This window comes from Haemaphysalis longicornis, unplaced genomic scaffold, assembly GCF_048455015.1.
Source record: "Haemaphysalis longicornis isolate Haplotype H1 unplaced genomic scaffold, Haemaphysalis longicornis Haplotype H1 scaffold_3, whole genome shotgun sequence".
Lineage (NCBI taxonomy): Eukaryota > Metazoa > Arthropoda > Arachnida > Ixodida > Ixodidae > Haemaphysalis > Haemaphysalis longicornis.
This window is the reverse complement of record NW_027526335.1, coordinates 228427415-228443157: the sequence shown is the minus strand read 5'-3', so window position 1 is coordinate 228443157 and position 15743 is coordinate 228427415.

The following is a 15743-nucleotide window of genomic DNA, read 5'->3' as shown; positions in this document are numbered from 1 at the left end:
AGAAATCAGCTGCCTTTCGGTGCCGTTATCGTCAGTCGCAGCTCTACCTTCAGCATTGCGGCCCCGGCGCAGCTACAAAAGGAAGCCTGGCTCGCCTGCGCGCCTCACTTGGCAGTGGCGACGACGCTTGGAAGAAGGCCTAACCACTGCTGTTTTTGCCGCAGATTGCTGCTCCGCCGAACTGCACGCAAAGCCCGACATACTCTGGAGCCCATGCACGCGCTCGTCACAGAAGACAGCCAAGAAATCAGCTGCCTTTCGGTGCCGTTATCGTCAGTCGCAGCTCTACCTTCAGCATTGCGGCCCCGGCGCAGCTACAAAAGGAAGCCTGGCTCGCCTGCGCGCCTCACTTGGCAGTGGCGACGACGCTTGGAAGAAGGCCTAACCACTGCTGTTTTTGCCGCAGATTGCTGCTCCGCCGAACTGCACGCAAAGCCCGACATACTCTGGAGCCCATGCACGCGCTCGTCACAGAAGACAGCCAAGAAATCAGCTGCCTTTCGGTGCCGTTATCGTCAGTCGCAGCTCTACCTTCAGCATTGCGGCCCCGGCGCAGCTACAAAAGGAAGCCTGGCTCGCCTGCGCGCCTCATTTGGCAGTGGCGACGACGCTTGGAAGAAGGCCTAACCACTGCTGTTTTTGCCGCAGATTGCTGCTCCGCCGAACTGCACGCAAAGCCCGACATACTCTGGAGCCCATGCACGCGCTCGTCACAGAAGACAGCCAAGAAATCAGCTGCCTTTCGGTGCCGTTATCGTCAGTCGCAGCTCTACCTTCAGCATTGCGGCCCCGGCGCAGCTACAAAAGGAAGCCTGGCTCGCCTGCGCGCCTCACTTGGCAGTGGCGACGACGCTTGGAAGAAGGCCTAACCACTGCTGTTTTTGCCGCAGATTGCTGCTCCGCCGAACTGCACGCAAAGCCCGACATACTCTGGAGCCCATGCACGCGCTCGTCACAGAAGACAGCCAAGAAATCAGCTGCCTTTCGGTGCCGTTATCGTCAGTCGCAGCTCTACCTTCAGCATTGCGGCCCCGGCGCAGCTACAAAAGGAAGCCTGGCTCGCCTGCGCGCCTCACTTGGCAGTGGCGACGACGCTTGGAAGAAGGCCTAACCACTGCTGTTTTTGCCGCAGATTGCTGCTCCGCCGAACTGCACGCAAAGCCCGACATACTCTGGAGCCCATGCACGCGCTCGTCACAGAAGACAGCCAAGAAATCAGCTGCCTTTCGGTGCCGTTATCGTCAGTCGCAGCTCTACCTTCAGCATTGCGGCCCCGGCGCAGCTACAAAAGGAAGCCTGGCTCGCCTGCGCGCCTCACTTGGCAGTGGCGACGACGCTTGGAAGAAGGCCTAACCACTGCTGTTTTTGCCGCAGATTGCTGCTCCGCCGAACTGCACGCAAAGCCCGACATACTCTGGAGCCCATGCACGCGCTCGTCACAGAAGACAGCCAAGAAATCAGCTGCCTTTCGGTGCCGTTATCGTCAGTCGCAGCTCTACCTTCAGCATTGCGGCCCCGGCGCAGCTACAAAAGGAAGCCTGGCTCGCCTGCGCGCCTCATTTGGCAGTGGCGACGACGCTTGGAAGAAGGCCTAACCACTGCTGTTTTTGCCGCAGATTGCTGCTCCGCCGAACTGCACGCAAAGCCCGACATACTCTGGAGCCCATGCACGCGCTCGTCACAGAAGACAGCCAAGAAATCAGCTGCCTTTCGGTGCCGTTATCGTCAGTCGCAGCTCTACCTTCAGCATCGCGGCCCCGGCGCAGCTACAAAAGGAAGCCTGGCTCGCCTGCGCGCCTCATTTGGCAGTGGCGACGACGCTTGGAAGAAGGCCTAACCACTGCTGTTTTTGCCGCAGATTGCTGCTCTGCCGAACTGCACGCAAAGCCCGACATACTCTGGAGCCCATGCACGCGCTCGTCACAGAAGACAGCCAAGAAATCAGCTGCCTTTCGGTGCCGTTATCGTCAGTCGCAGCTCTACCTTCAGCATTGCGGCCCCGGCGCAGCTACAAAAGGAAGCCTGGCTCGCCTGCGCGCCTCACTTGGCAGTGGCGACGACGCTTGGAAGAAGGCCTAACCACTGCTGTTTTTGCCGCAGATTGCTGCTCCGCCGAACTGCACGCAAAGCCCGACATACTCTGGAGCCCATGCACGCGCTCGTCACAGAAGACAGCCAAGAAATCAGCTGCCTTTCGGTGCCGTTATCGTCAGTCGCAGCTCTACCTTCAGCATTGCGGCCCCGGCGCAGCTACAAAAGGAAGCCTGGCTCGCCTGCGCGCCTCATTTGGCAGTGGCGACGACGCTTGGAAGAAGGCCTAACCACTGCTGTTTTTGCCGCAGATTGCTGCTCCGCCGAACTGCACGCAAAGCCCGACATACTCTGGAGCCCATGCACGCGCTCGTCACAGAAGACAGCCAAGAAATCAGCTGCCTTTCGGTGCCGTTATCGTCAGTCGCAGCTCTACCTTCAGCATTGCGGCCCCGGCGCAGCTACAAAAGGAAGCCTGGCTCGCCTGCGCGCCTCATTTGGCAGTGGCGACGACGCTTGGAAGAAGGCCTAACCACTGCTGTTTTTTCCGCAGGTTAGTGCTCTGTCTGCGTAACTTTTGACGCAATTTGTTACACTGCGGATCGTCGCTACTGCCAAGTTGTCGGACGTGCTTGCATGTTTTTTGTCTGCCCTGTTGTATTGGTCACTGTTACGAGTTTGGTTTTTTCTTGAAAAAGCATGGCGAAAGATCTTGCTAAACTAGGAGGTGACATGAAAGCTGAGTTTTTTAAACTGAAGGAAGATATGAAGCAGGAACTTAAGACATTCAAAAAGACACAAGAACGTGAACTACGCGTGGAGATTCGAGAACTCCGCACTGAGCAGCGTACCCAGGCTCAAAGTCTAGAGTATGCTCACAAGGAAATTGAAGATTTAAAGGCGAAATTGAGTGCAGAGCAAGCGAAGAATACAAAACTGGAAAGTGAAAACCGAGAACTTCAGGCAAGGAACATGACACTGGAGGCAACAACCACTGACTTCGAGAAATGGCTCATTCAAATGGAGCCGTACTCTCGTAACGCAAATCTTGAAATTCAGGGCGTCCCTAAAGCAGAGAACGATAATGTCACTGAAATTGTGTCAACCCTAGGAACGGCAATCACTGAAACTATCACAGAAGCTGACATCATTGCCTGCCACCGCGTTCCTACCCGGAACCCTGAGAAATCTAGCATAGTTGTTCAGTTTAAGTCCCGAACGAAGCGCGACAGTGCTTTGAAAAAAAACAAAGAAGTTGAGGCTCACTAGCAAGGATCTAGGAATAGGTAACGCCAGCCCAGTGTACGTGAATGAGCATATTTGCCCTGCGCAAAAAAAAACTTCTAGGAATGGCCGTGAAGCGGAAGTACGAGTGTAATTGGAAGTCAGTCTGGACCTTCAACGGTAAAATCTTTGCAAGGAAAAACGACAGCTCTGATGCTGTGCACATTTCTTGCGAAAGGGACCTCGGAAAAATTCGCAGTCACAAAAAGACACCACGGCTGCTCCGCCCAGTACTTCTGCAGCGGAACAGAGAGTGATAAGCTCCTAAACGCCTGCAATCTAGCGGCGTCCCGCTCACAGCTATCCGCTTGAAATGAAATACCACGATTTTGCGTTACCTCATAATATTAAACCTCCCTACAAATCGCAAAGCAGGGTCATTCCATGCCAAACGTCCCAGCCGTAAAGTCGACCATCACGGATTTCTTCAGTAAAAATTGTGGCTCATCCTTACACAGTCTGGAATGCTCCCTCGAAGTATTTTTGTCCAAAAAAGTATTTTCCTTTTTCTAGCCGCTGTTTTGTCTCGAAGGTTTAAAGCAAAGTTAGGTCTGGCAAAAAAATCATAAAAAAATCAATTCTTTTTCAATCGCCATCATTTTTGCGTGGACATCATGTTGAAGCCCTGGACTACCCTACACGACGTTTTTCTAAGATTTTCGCTTTTTTTTCTTCTCGTTACGCTATTTCAAATATACGCAATGTTGCACATTTTCAAACTTTTTTAGGGAATACAAGCGCACTCTCTAAGCCAATGAATGATTTCTTTCTAAATATCATCATTGTGGACAACTCTTTAAAGATACATTGACACTGAAAAATTGAGAAATGTGTGAGAAAACATTTGTCAAATTTGGAAAAATTTCCTTTCTGGCCCATATTCACCCCTGAATTGCTCATTGTTGTGCTCGTTGTAAAATATCAAATACAAGGCATTCGCTAGTGCAAATCATCGCAGTTTATTCCAGAAAGTTTATTCGAAGCAGTTTTTGTTTAAGCCGAGAAAAATATTTTGAATTTCAACACCATGTCACCACGCTGTTCGACAGAGCGTCTTCTCTGCATGTCACCAAGGAGCTGTTGGAACAAAACACGACCGGGACACGTGTTTCCGTACTTTAACAGCATTCATCCTGTTCTTTAGCAAATATTTAATTGTAGTAAAAAACAAAGTTGGCAGCAAAGTGTCCTCACGAAAACTCTTTGGAGACACGGACTTGCACTGTAGTCGAGTACGAAGTTAGCCCAGCCAGGGGAGTGGAAAGGGATGACAGCTCAAAGTGATGTAAGGATCGTGTGCCTTTGATAGAAAGCGCTTTTTCGAACCTTTCTGCAAGTTTGCCTTTTCTATCTTGCACAGCGCTATCTGGCACCCAAAGCACCGTAATTCCGGTGATGTTCTTTTCCGCCCAAAGAAACAGTTCATGTGGTGTCATGATATGGTCTTCGTATGGCCTCTGAAGACTGGCCCTACTTTCTAGACGCTTCACTGTCCCACCAACGCCATCACATGCGCTCTTGCCGTGTGAAGTAGCGAAAAAATTCCACTCAGCAGAGAGATGGATGTCGCTTTCGTGATAGCAGAGGTTAAGGAAGTTCTTATTTTTATATTGGGATGAAGCACCGTCTGAGAAGTAATAAATTTTTCTCACAGAGGGTCAGTCCTTCGCCAATAGTCCCAGCAGTTCGGCCTGAAAGGCTGATACAGAAGCAGTAATGTGCTCAAGACAGTCAGATATTGCCACAAGTGATTTTACGGACACGTCAAGTACGTTGTCCTCTAAGCGGAAATATAAGACGAATGGGTGCAGTGTGCATTGCATGTTTACCCAATGATAGGACTGTATGGCATCTTGAACCAGAAAAGTGTAGTTTTCTGAGAAGTCCATAAGCACAATGGCCTCGTCTTTCTTGAGGTGCTTTTTTAAGTCGCGTAAATATTGCGCCTGCCGTTTGCTGACATAGTGATGCGTCTTCAGGGCACATAGCATAGACAACAATCGGTCACAAAATTCTTCAGGTGGCAGGATAATCGTTTCCAATTTACATCGTGCGTCGCTGACCCACTGTTGCACATGGAAATTATCTACGTTCCTGGAGCTAAAAGCGGGCGCGTTCCGTATTTCCAGCTCGACACCACTGTTGCCTGGGCAACTGGAACACTTGTTCACCATGCATGCTTCGTTGTCAAGGTCGCACACGGTCTTCGTCAGGATTTCTTCTGTTGTTGTGTTGATGCCAGCCGCGTGAAGCATAAGCTTGATATTTTGATGCTCGAGGCACACACAAACTGTGTGTGTGCCAGATCCGCCGGCTAACACGCAATGTGGAGGACGCAGGCTGGCGAAGGAAGAGAATCCACATTTAAATTGGGAGGTCTTCTTCCACTCCTCGTGCAGCTCTCGCAGGTTCATCAAAAGTAGGCGCTTCTGGTGACCGCGAATAACATCTTTTTTCCCCGGTAGACAATAGGAAACTGCGTCGTCTTCGCAAAATTTTCTCACAGCTTCCTTTATTTCTTCGCTCAACGGGCGGCCTTTTCTCCGCGGAGGTACGCTGAGGACACCGCTTTCTGATCTGAGCTTAACGGCGTCACGTGCGTGTCGCTCCGGTGCCCCGAAAAATCCATAATTTTTTGACGGGACCACGACCTTGGTGACAGTGTCAGAATTTGAATTTTTTTTTTCCCTCTCGTGTTCGCAATTGTACTTTTCCTTGAGATCTTGAGTCAATGACACATAGTCGACTACATTGAATTCAGTGTTAATTTGAGCCGAAGAGCTGGATGGTTGGGCAAGCCCAAGGTCTGCATCCTCAAAGTCTTCGCCTTCGTGAATATGACGAAGCTTTCTTTTAGCACAGGAACTTCGGTCCGTCTGCCGACGACTTCTCGTCACCGAGCTCTCACCGGCAGCTACGCGGCCCTCCTCGACGTCTTGGCATGCTGCTTCTGTGTCACTTTTGCTGGCACCAGTTTCTCTGGCGAGAGATCCGGAAGCCTCTGTTTTTAGCGTTTTGTATTAGCGTCGGTTACACTCCTGTCACAGCCAGTTTCCCGGGATGAGCCTCAGACGAGGCCACGGAAGAAAGCGCGCTCTCTATCTCTCTCTCTTTCTCTCTCTCTCTCCACGTTGTAGTTTTCGCACCGAAAGGGGAACTATCCCTCTTTCCCATATTGACACTACGAAATACCATTGCAGAGGACGTTATTCCTGCTGCGCGAAGCCGCTGTTTCGGGCGTATTTCATGAAGGCAGCCTGATGCCGTGCAGAGAAGACGCTCTGTCGAACAGCGTGGTGAAATGGTGTTGAAATTCAAAATATTTTTTTTCGGCTTAAACAAAAACCGTTTCGAATACACTTTCTGAAATAAGCTGCGATGATTTGCACTAGCGAATGCCTTGTATTTGATATTTTTACAACGAGCACAACAATGAGCAATTCAGGGGTGAATATGGGCCAGAAGGGAATTTTTTCCAAATTTGACAAATGTTTTCTCACACATTTCTGAATTTTTCAGTGTCAATGTATCTTTAAAGAGTTGTTCACAATGATGATACTTAGAAAGAAATCATTCATTGGCTTAGAGAGTGCGCTTGTATTCCCTAAAAAAGTTTGAAAATGTGCAATATTGCGTATATTTGGAATAGCGTAACGAGAAGAAAAAAAAAGCGAAAATCTTAGAAAAACGTCGTGTAGGGTAGTCCAGGGCTTTAACATGATGTCCACGCAAAAATGATGGCGATTGAAAAAGAATTGATTTTTTTATGATGTTTTTGCCAGACTTAACTTTGCTTTAAACCGTCGAGATAAAAAAGCGGCTAGAAAAAGGAAAACAATCTTTCGGACAAAAATACTTCGAGGGAGCATTCCAGACTGTGTAAGGATGAGTCACAATTTTTACTGAAGAAATCCGTGATGGTCGACTTTACGGCTGGGACGTTTGGCATGGAATGACCCAGCACTGTTTTACACTTTAATGCACGTTCTGCAGAAAGCAAAGACGATGACATCAGCTATTTTCTGAATCAATTTTCATTCCATTTTAATGTAATAATGATTACTGAAACGTGGTACAGTAAAGACAGTAACATTATGCGCCTTGATGGCTACAGACATTTCTTTCTTCATAGGCCATATCGGCGTGATGGTGGTGTGTCTGTGCTTGTAGAACAAAGTAGTAAATATGAATTAGTATCAGAGTTTTCCATAATCGAAGATGATTATGAAATATTAACAATACGCCACAATGCAGACGTTCTTTCGGTCGTATACCGGCCTCCAAATGGAAATATTTTGCGGTTTCTCGATTTCTTCGAAGGTTTTCTGGAATACGTCTCCTCAAATAAATATCGGTTAGTTTGCGGAGGTGATTTTAATATAAATATTCTTGACAGTAACCCTAATGTACATGCTTCACAAACAGGTTATGCTCTGCCGGTTTTGTTAACGTAATTAATACGCCTACCCGCGTAACACAAACCACCTGCAGTGGCCTTGATCTTTTAATCGCAAATATCGATACTCTCGTTCTTGGAGACGGTACAATTTCATCAGACGTCAGTGACCATTGTCCTATTTTTATGTCTTACACTGAAGGCAAAACTAGGCATCATCGAGATGAGCCGTTGACCATACAACACATAACTGATTGCTCACTGGAATCCTTCAAACAAGAAGTAACTGCATACGACTGGTCTTACTTGTTTGAAATAACAGATGCAACTACGGCCTACTCGAAGTTTATCGCTGCGTTCGTAGAAATATACACAGCAAATTTTCCCTTAAGAATGATAAAGCAGTCAAAAACAATAAAAAAAGCATGGGTTACGCCCTCAATGCTAGCATTGATACGGAACAAAAACAAGCTTTTTCATACCTTCTTGCGCACTCGATTGCCGGGAGTTCTTTCAAAGTTTAAAAAAACTAGAAACAAATTAAATGCTGAACTTAGAGCCGCAAAGACTGCCTACTACCAACAACTTTTTTTTTATATCAAGCAAAAACACCCTGACGCTGTTTGGAAGCTGATAAATGACGTCTTAGGACGCCAACGGAAAAGCCTTTCCCCCACAAAGATAATTCACAATAACTGCGAGTTGTCCGGCGCAGCACTTGCCGAGCATTTTAATAGTCATTTCACGAATGTTGGTGTGCCTCTCTCTGCCGGGCCATCTGTATAAACACTGCCAAATACCCCTTCTGATAGCATATTTCTGGATCCAACGAATGAAATAGAAATATACAGAACATTTATGGCTTTGAACAATAGTAAAGCGTTAGACGCAGACGGCATACAAATAAAACCAGTAAAATAGGTTTTGCCGCTGATCACTGCTGTTTTGACTCATATTTTTAATTTGATTATTCAGTCAGGCGTATTTCCAGAGGATATGAAAAAATCCAGGATGACTATACTTTTCAAGAGCGGTGATCCAAATAACCCCTCCAATTATCGACCAATATCGGTCCTCCCAGTATTTTCTAAGGGTCTAGAAAAAAATGTTGTTTAGTCGCATATCAAAATTGTTTGATGTTAAAAATATGTTATCAGATGCACAATTTGGTTTCACAAAAGGAAAATCAACGGAAACAGCTTTACTTACACTTAAAGAACACGTATTAGAAAACATTGAAAACAATCTTTTTACTCTTGGTATCTTTATAGACTTCAGTAAAGCATTTGACCATCTGAACCATTGCATATTATTCGATAAGCTATTATTACGTGGAATTCGTGGTATACCTCTCGCGTTGATGAAATCATATCTAAACAACAGAAACAATTTGTTCATTTGAACAGTTACAAATCTTCTTATTTACAGTACCCCAAGGAAGCGTATTGGGCCCGCTTCTATTTAATGTGTACATTAATGACATCGTGAATATTGATGCCACCGTAAAATTTGTAATTTATGCAGACGATAGTAGTATATTAATCTCCGGGCCTGATGTTAATACCTTAGCAATGAAATGTAATGAAATATTACGCAAGCTTTCTATTTGGTCAGAAATAAATCGCATAAAAATCAATTCCAATAAAACAAAAGTTATGATATTTCGGGCAAAGAATAAACCAGTACAACTTAATCGTGTCCTTGAATACGATGGAAATGAAATTTGCATTACCCATGAACACAAAATTCTAGGAATTAATTTTACTTCTCATCTGAACTGGGATTCACATGTAGTAACTATCTGTAAAAATCTCGCTCAAGTTACCGGAGTGTTATCTCGCTGTAGACGGCTTTTGCCTGTGAAGGCGATTCAAATTTACCATGCTTGGTTTATGTCGCATATTAGCTATTGCAGCTTGGTATGCGCAACGACATGCAAAACGAATATTAAAAAAAATTTTATATGTCAAAAGAAAATTGTCCGCCACATTGCTAACCTGGAATATCTCGCTTCAACCGACACAACCTTCAAAGACCTCAATTTAGTCAAAGTAGCACACATGTACCGGTTTCGAATTTTACGCGCATTTTATTTTAGTTCCGATTCTCTTAAACATTTTTTGACGACCATAGCATCCCTTAGGCATAGAACAAGCACGTTGTGTACGCGGAATAGTGATATCTGGTCCATACCTAAATTTCGTAATAACTATAAATTGCAGTCACTGCAGCACAACTTGCCACACATTCCTAATGAATATAAACATATAACAAATTACAACCTTAAAGAATTGAGGAATAATTCTTGTAACCTATAACCATTTTTTCTAGAGTATTTGGCTAACGATACTTTAATATATTGCACATTGCGTTCTGCGTGATGTTAAAGCGTTAATTTTGTTTGTCGCCAGTCTTTAGAGTTTGTGTAATTTCTGTTTGAGGAAATTGATGTGAAATTCCTTTTGTACTTGTATATCCTGGTATCCTTGTTTACATAGAACTATGTATTCCTGTATATTTAGTTGCTAGTTGTCTGTTGTCTATTTAGAAATTTTTGGTTTAATTTCTTGTGTGTTCAGTGCTCGTTGCCAATGTGCCCATTGTTAAACACAGGGGCAAGGACCTTTGTCAAGCTGCTGTATGGCGGCTTTTTGTTCTTGCCCTAGCATTCTTGTTGTTCTCTGTTGAGAATGCTAAATAAATTGAATTGAAACAGAAAATCACTGTAGGCAAAAGTTCTTTTCTTCAGAAATGCTGCTGAACTGTCCTCAGGTTTTTAGAGGCTGTTCCAAAGGCAGGAACCACTTCTTCACTTTCTTCATGAGGAGCTTCTGACTTTGGTGCAACCGGTCCTTAGTCGAGTTCTGCGTAGCGATGTGTTTTGTAAAAGAAGTGCACAGGACCTAGTGAAGCTTGACTTAGATGACTCATCACTCTGGAAGGCATGGCCAGAGCTCGGCACAGACACCGAGTAAGTTATGGAGGCTTGGGACCCAGCAAAAAAAAAAACATTCCGCCTTGGGACTCGATCCTTCTACCTGGCATGCGGAAAGGCACTGCTCAAGTCTCTCCCCTTAGCCAACAAGGTTATCAAGCACACAAGCTTTCTGGCACTCACCTATAATAGCAATGAAAGAGAAGTACAGTCTCTGCGCTACCTTGCCGGGTTGTAGCTGAAGTTGTAGCTGATGTTGAGATGTCGTCACACATTGATGAGTGGCACCTGTTCACGTGTGGTGATTGTGAAGGGCCTCTAAACGTGGAAGAGAGGGTTGATGTTTATTGAGCAAATGTGTTCTCGCTGAAATCTTCTCCTGGCAGGCAGAAGTACCCCCTCATATCTAAGCTCATCAAGGCACTCCTTTGTCTGCCTCATGGAAATGCCGACTTGGAGTGGGGCTTCAGTGAAAAGCTTCGTCCTCATCGAAGGACGAAGCTCTTTGAACATTGCAGGTATTACTGCCATGCGTCAAGTAAAATCGCACCCTCAGCGCTACGGTGGCGATGCCACACAGGTACCTTTCGGTCCTGACCTCATCAGAGCTGTAAAACCGTCTCGAGCCGAGCATGCAAAGAGGGTGAGTGCTGAGGCAGACAAACGCAAACAAACGGAGGAAGACAGTACTCCACAGCAGCCGGGGCTGTCAGAACAGAGGAAAGTTCTGGAGGATCAAGTTGCTCAAGCAAGGCACTTCTGAAAAGTGCAGAGGAACGTTTTTCTTCTGATGTGAAGCAGAAAGACCGGGACAGAATCCAAAGTGGTCATGTTCTCCTGGAAAAGGGGAATGCTACCTTTTAGGCAGCATTGGGGAAGCTGCAAAATCTAAAGCAGCAGATGTACAAAAAAGCAAAACAGTAAGTTGCTTCATTACATTGCTCATCTTAGGCAGATGCATATTATTATGTGACCGCAATTTTTGTGCAATGAGAATCTATTTTTTCAGTGTTGTTTTTGTTTCAAATGTTTGTGAATTCAACCTACTTTGCAACACCTTTTACACAGGTAAATGTTTGTGCGATAAAATTATTTCTATGTTTAATAAAGTGTGATATCTTTCTTTTTTTCAAATGTTTGTGAGTTCAACCTAGTTTACACTGGTACAACTTTTGTGCAGTATCGCACTCAGCTCCATTGAGCCATAAAAGATGTTTTTTTTAACAAAAAAAGCAAGAAGTATTTAAAACTTTCAAATTTTGCGCCACAGTGCCGTGTTATGAGCAAGAATGACGTCATAGGGGCCAACAATAAAATATAATTTTCAGTGCGTTAACTCCACGTTAGCATTCCAGTGATGCCCTCAACTAGAACTAGAGGCCCCATTACAGATGTCCAGTCATGTGTCGTCGCGACAGGTCAGTGAGGCGGCCGCCAATCGCACAAACAAGGTTCCGTGACGTCATAGAAAAGTTGCGGGAAATTGGCTAGGGGTTGCCACGGCTTCACACGTTTTCTTTAATATCTCCGTTATTTGTTCGAAGATTGCGATGATATTGGTACTTAGGCAGGGTGGAGGCTAAGCTTGACGGTAAAAGCTCGTACATGAGCGAGTAACGGTCCCTCTGGGCGGTGACATGGTACAGATCGAAAAAGCACTCCATCTGCATAAGCCACACCTCGGGGTTGTTAGGGTATTTATTTATTTATTTATTTATTTTAATACCTCAAGGGCCTCCGCAGTGGAGGCATTACATGAGGGGTGGTACAAAAAATACACTTGGTACGAGCATAGAAGGGTGACATGAGCTCCATGATAACAAAAAAAAAATGCACAACGTCGGTTCGAAAAAATGTACAAGAATGTAAAATTCAGCGGACACGGAAATAGTATCAATACGCAATGCATTATCGCTAAGGCTGAAGCACAAATATGATGAAAACAACGCATAAAAAAGAATAGGCTGGAAATAGCAATCATAAAGCAAAGGGCATCAAACAAAGAAATGGCACCAATATATCACAATCCCGGGCGCTGTAAGCGACGACTTGGACTGGTCAAGGTTTCTTAATTGGACCACGTGATCTGGAAGAATGTTCCATTCCTGTGTAGTGCGAATAAAAAATGACTGCACAAATGTGTTAGTACGGGGGCGAGGGTATGTTACTTGTAGTTCATCATTGCTTCGGCTAGATGCATGGGGTTTCGGCACGATGTAATTGTTGGGTGATAACGAATGATAAAACCGGTGAAATAATGCCAGACTCGCAAGCTTCCGGCGGTGGCTGAGGGGAGGAAGAGCTACGCGTGATTTCAGGTCTGTGACACTAGTAAATGATGAGTAGTCCGAGAAAATTAATCTAACGGCGCGGTTTTGAATTGCTTCTATGTTATCGCTTAGATACTTCTGATGCTGATCCCATATGACGGCTGCATACTCTAATTTAGGGCGAATTAGGGTTTTATAGGCTAGCAGTTTTAAGTGAAAAGGAGCAAGTTTCATTGTACGCTGCAGATACCCAAGAGATCTACTAGCGCTGGCGATTAACTTGTTTATGTTGACGGTCCAGGAGAGATCATTCTTGATGTGAACACCTAAGTACTTATAAGACTTTGTGGATTGTAAAGAGGAGCCTGACAGAGTGTAATTAAAAGTTAACGGACTCTCGCGTCGTGAAAAAGACATTATTTGCACTTGGAAACGTTTAGTGACATTTGCCAACTTTTACACCAGTTTGCAATAGTAATTAGGTCGGATTGTAAGGTAAGTTGGTCTTGGTTACAAGTAATTTTGGCATACAGCACACAATCATCTGCAAAGAGACGAATGTTGTTAGTAATGTCGGAAGGCAGATCGTTACTATAAATAAGAAACAGCAGTAGGCCAAGTACCGTACCTTGTGGCACGGTACCCCTTTGTGAAACGGTGGGCGGGGTGGCAAGGTCGCCGCACTGAGTGCCGTGGTGGAAGCACTTTGAGTGGAGTTACTGGGCGCAGCCGGCTTGGAGTGGCCTGTAAAATGACGTTCAGCGAAGCCGGGTGGTGGTAGAACGCCTCGTGGCGCTTGGGTCGGGAGAGTCGTCTTCAGGGCGCGAGGGAGGCTGGAAGCCAGGCAGCGAGGTTCCCATTACATCGTGAGTCACGGCGTCCGAGGAAGAAGTGGCAGGAGGCGATGCAGTGTCATTGTGGCGGGAAGGACTCTTGTCGACGCGCGCCATCACGTAGGCCTGCAGTGCATCGTAAGGCCGCTCGAAGCGTTTTAGGTGCTCACCGCGTAGGTCGGCCGGAAGCAGGGCGGTGGTGATGCGGTAGCGCTCGGCCTGTGAGTCGATACGGCGAATTAGGAAGTGCGCTTCTATTTTGAAGAACCAGGCTCGGGGGTAGGGTCGCTCGAAGACCGGGTAGGGCGGCAGAGGGCAAGCTAAGTGAGGCTCCATGCTGCCGGCGTCCGGGTCACCAACTATGTAGGCGGCCGAACGAAGTGGTGAGGCTTAGCCCACATTTATTCACAGTTGCGTGGGGACGACAACATGGGCCCGAGAATCGGAGAGCGTCCGTGGAGTGCGGCCGTGCAGCGCGGACGCCATGATGTTCTCTGGCGCGTGGCTCGTCCTGCGTGTCGAGGCCACGCGCTGCTGTCGATGGCACAGCGGCCCATGGCGATGATAGCGGGCGCTTTCAGCCGATGGCGAAGTGGCCGCTAGAGTACCATTGTTATCGGGACTAAGCAGTCTTTCTAATAAACCCAACTTGTATTTTGTCTTCATGGCTCCTTTAAGAAGTGTGATATCTTTTCCTTCCTTTTTTTCCAAATGGTTGTGAGTTGAACCTAGTCTGCAGCGCTGTTTACACAGGTACAATTTTTGTCTTGTGAAGTTATTTCTATGTTGAAGAACGGTGATATCTTATTCCAAATGGTTGTGAGCTGAACCTAGTTTGCAGCACCGTGTTTTCAGGCAGAATGTTTGTGCTATGAAAGTATTTCTACATTTAAGAAGGGTGATAGTTTTGTTTTCCAAATAAGTATTTATGAACATAACCTAGTTTTATGCCTTTTTCTCAATTATTTTATATGTTACCACTAAGGTTACATGTTTTGTAAACAGGTAGTGGAATGCCTAACTTAATTGTGACATTCTGTTAATCAATTACACGCGCATGCGCGCACGCACGCACGCAGACTTACACACACACACACCCGTGGGCACCCGCACACCCGCACGCACACACACACACACACGAACAGAGAATCACGGGCACACACGAGCACACACTATGCAAAGCCTGTTTCAGTATTACTTGCATTTCGTGATGATTAACAGGTGTACATTGCCCCCAAAGTTGTTACAAATTAATTTTTAAGCTTCTAAGTCGATGTATTAAATGTCGTTAACTGCTCCAAATCAAGGTTCCCCTGCTCCAAAATCAAGACTTTGCTGCTTTGAAAACTGCTCCCAAATCTGTTTCGGCCGTCTCACCCCTGCTGGAACCACCCCGCGAACCGCAAAATATGGCCTACGCTGCAGCTGTTTCTCAACGCTCTCCATCTCTAATACCCCTGTCAAACGTTTTTTCCACGGACTGTACACTTCCACGGAGTGCACTTCCACGGACTTGAAAGGACTGTACTTTCACGAGGTGTACTCAGATAAAATGTCATTAGTGAGCAGCTAAACAGCAAACGCGAATAGCACTATCCAAGGAACGCACTCTAAGCCGTGTGTGTTCCCGAAACACACTTTACTCGACCCGGCTCGCCGTTTGGGTTGTCTCGTAAGCAGGGGTCTGAAAGTCGCCAAAAATAACAAAAAATAATGACCGTTTGGATGACTATAAGTTATATTACAGTTAATTACGGGTGTATTGTTGATTTAGTTTAGCCAAAACAAAAGCAGCCGCGAAAAAGAAGAAAAAAAGATTCTCGCCCAACGACGGGCCAGCGCCGACTGGTGGTTGTTGCGCCGTGGCAGCCCTGCATGCTTTGCAGCGTTTGCGTAGGTTGTGGCTCATGTCTTTTTGGTTGTGTTCCCGTTTCAGCCTTCTCTTTTATTATCCACGCTCTGTGATAATTTTCACTCGATGCTAATGCTGCTGT